At 33.3% G+C, this 3,292-nt stretch overlaps 1 pseudogene; it reads right to left on the reverse strand.

Annotated features, from left to right (window-relative positions):
• Positions 1 to 1,111: 1,111 nt before the first annotated feature.
• On the reverse strand, positions 1,112 to 2,805 carry LOC125595115 (annotated as a pseudogene).
• Between the last annotated feature and the right edge of the window lie 487 nt (positions 2,806 to 3,292).

The following is a 3,292-nucleotide window of genomic DNA, read 5'->3' on the forward strand; positions in this document are numbered from 1 at the left end:
CTTTATCAACCCAGAGATCAATCATGTACCAAAAGGGAAAATTAATGTCAAATTAACAATCCAATAACACCCCTTTAAATTAATAGTAAAGTCAGAGTCGAGCTTCACACATATTTTTCATTAATATCAACAAATTAAAATTTATATGAAATATTTTTTTTTGTGTTGTTATACCAATGGGAAAAAAAACATAGTTAGAATTGAAGATTGTTTAAGGAAACTTATCACTTTATATTTTAGTTTTGCGCTTATTGCATTATGTTTTAAAATAATTTTTTTTTAATTTACATTTGTATGAAAATTAATTAACCATATTTTTAAAAAATAACTCAATTTTGTTTTTTTTTTACAATGTTCAGGGCTAAGGTTTGTTCTATACCATTTTTTTGTTTTAATAAAATATATTGTTGTTCTTAACAATAAATAAGATAATTTTCATTTTCATTGTCAAACTAAAATTGAGCTAATATTTATGTACATTTTTAATAATAATTACAAATTTAATTCATTATAAAAATAAAAATGAAAAGATTTTATAAGATTGTATTATTTAAAATAGAATATATAAAATAAATGTGTGATGGTGTATTATATTAAATAGTTGTATATGTAAGTAAATACTAAATTAATTTTAATGAAATGTCTATGAGTAGTTGAGTGACATAAATCATAAATCGCAGGTAGATGTAAGATAGCTTAAGAACTTATCATTTTATTTTTGTTTTTATTTTTATTTTATATTGGCACAATTCATAGAGAAATTAAAAAGGTGACGTAGGTACAAATTGTAAATTGGTGTAATTGAAAACGCTGAAATAAAAAGGATTCTCTTTTCAAGCACACCAATCCTCATTAGTTTATATGTTTTCCCCCAAATATTAGTTTATATGTTTGACACACAATATAATCATTATTGAGTATATGTATGTGCACATATACATCTCATGCGTTAACAGATCATGTAGCTTTGTCCTCTTATATAATACATTTCGATGTATAATACACCTCGTAGTCCACGACGACATGTTCCTTAATTATAAGTTCCAACTCATTCAATTACTAAAACAAGAAAAAGTCCCAACTCATCTCTATATTTGGTTAAGGTCTCCAGCTCAAAAAACCCTAATCATTAATTCCAAAAAGGGCTCTTAATTATAAAGTCACAAACATAACTTAATCAAAAGAAAATAACCCAACAAACACAAACAGACATAACATAACATATAACAAACAGAGAAAAAAACTCGAAAAACAACTCATCAAAAGATTGATGATTTTTGTTGTTGTTCACGAACCTTGGAAAGTCCATGTGAAACAGCTTCTGTGACACAATCCATAACTTGAAACCCTATTCTTTCTTTCTCCAAATCATAAACAACCTTCACATTCTGCTGTTGAAAGCTCCCAAAACCCCGGCCGGACCGTAGTCTCCATCTTCCATGTTCCGAAACAACAAGCATTTCACAACCGAACCGTCGCTAGGTGCGCTCATTGCGTAAAACGAGTTGCCTTGTGGAAGAATTAAGGCTGCATTGTTCAAGAAATGGAACGTGATCGAAGGAAACATCATCGTTGCATCGTTTTCGAGACTAGTGAGATTGTTATTAGGACATGGCACTTTGTAGCATAGATCAAAGCCTATTCTTGATTCTGTTTCCGTTGCTCTAGGATATGTGATCGTTGACTGGAGACTTGTGAGAATTTGTGAGTACAAGGGATCGGGTAAATGTGTGTAAGTTGTACCCGAATCGATCAACATTCCTCCATTTCCTTGTGAATCAAACTGTTTCAACGTTAAGGGAACTTGTGTAGCGGTGACATTTGTACCTATTGTAATGGACTCTAAGCCGATGTAGTAGCTGTTAGGGTACATTGGAGTATTCAACATGGGGGTAAACTGCAAAGAGTTTGTGAGATTGCCGGATAAAAGAGAGTCTCCTAAGATCAAAGGGCTTGAGATATTAGGGTTGTTGACAAACTTGAAAGGCAAGAAACAATGAGAAAATCCCTTTTGAACAAACCCTAACTGCGATGGGAGAGAAAGCAAACCTCTTCCAAATCCGGCAATGCCTATAGGTTCGTGGTAAGTTGATGCAACGCACCCAAAGGAAAATCTTGGGACGTCCCTGGTTTGAGCCTTCAATATATCTCTGGTTAGTATCCCAGAGACAAGACCACCTTCACCATACGTATAAGCAAAGGTGGGACACGGCCTTAAGCAAGTGGACTTGAGAAGCATACCCACAGAGCAGCCAGCTATTGCACAAGGGTCAAAAGCATTGTCTGAACTATGAATCTCAACGCAATAAGAACTAGCACAAGAGGCTCTAAAAGATGAGGATGAGTGAAGAGGAGAGAAGGTTGACGATGATTTTAGATTGTTGTTCTTGAAATCGTAACAATCTATGCAATCAAAACTTAGATTCCCACATGGGACCCAAGTGAGATCACTTCCTGTGTCCATGTACACTTGGACTGATTGTGGAGGTGTTCCGATGTTTAAGGTTATCAAATAACCATCTCTCACTTCTCTCAACCACGGCTCCATTACAGCACCTATTGATGATTCTAAAGGCTTCTTGATCCTTTCTTGGGTTTCAGACTTTGGTGTGGGAAGAGAAACACTTGATTTGGTCAAGGCAAGAACAAGAAAGGAAGATGGTGATGATGATGATGATGATGATGATGATGATGATGATGAAGAAGAACTAGGGTTTTTATGTTGTCTTGCTTGTTTATGTTGAAAATATTGAGAAATATCGTTATAAATAGGAAGCTAAACAAGACATTGACTCTGGTTGTCATCACTTATAGCTTAGAAGATGATGGTGAGGAAGAAAGATCTGTAAATGAAAGGTTTCTATGTGATTGTGTGAAGTTGGTTTTGGTTTTATAGAGACGAATTAGGGTTTTAAAGCATTTCTTAAATTATTTTGTGTACTTCATATGAAAGAGTTAGTATATATAAATAACGTATTTGATAAACCAAGATTTATATGTACTCTTCCATGTGATATTTTAGATACGTCATTTTACATCAGATATCATAAGCTTCTAATGGACCGCACTTCGTCTCACGTGGGATAAAGTACTATATATGATCGTGAACCTAAGTTTTGAGAACCTACTTTTTTACTGTTCTTAAGTTTTCATAAACTGCCTGATAACTAAACTAATAATATATTCTTCTTTTGAAAGGTTTGCCCTTCGTTAATACTAAGAAAATATGTTAACAACTTAACATCACAATAAAATAAGAGTTATCTCCAAGAAACGAAACAAGTTATTGATC

The sequence above is a fragment of the Brassica napus genome (assembly GCF_020379485.1).
Source record: "Brassica napus cultivar Da-Ae chromosome C9 unlocalized genomic scaffold, Da-Ae chrC09_Random_46, whole genome shotgun sequence".
Lineage (NCBI taxonomy): Eukaryota > Viridiplantae > Streptophyta > Magnoliopsida > Brassicales > Brassicaceae > Brassica > Brassica napus.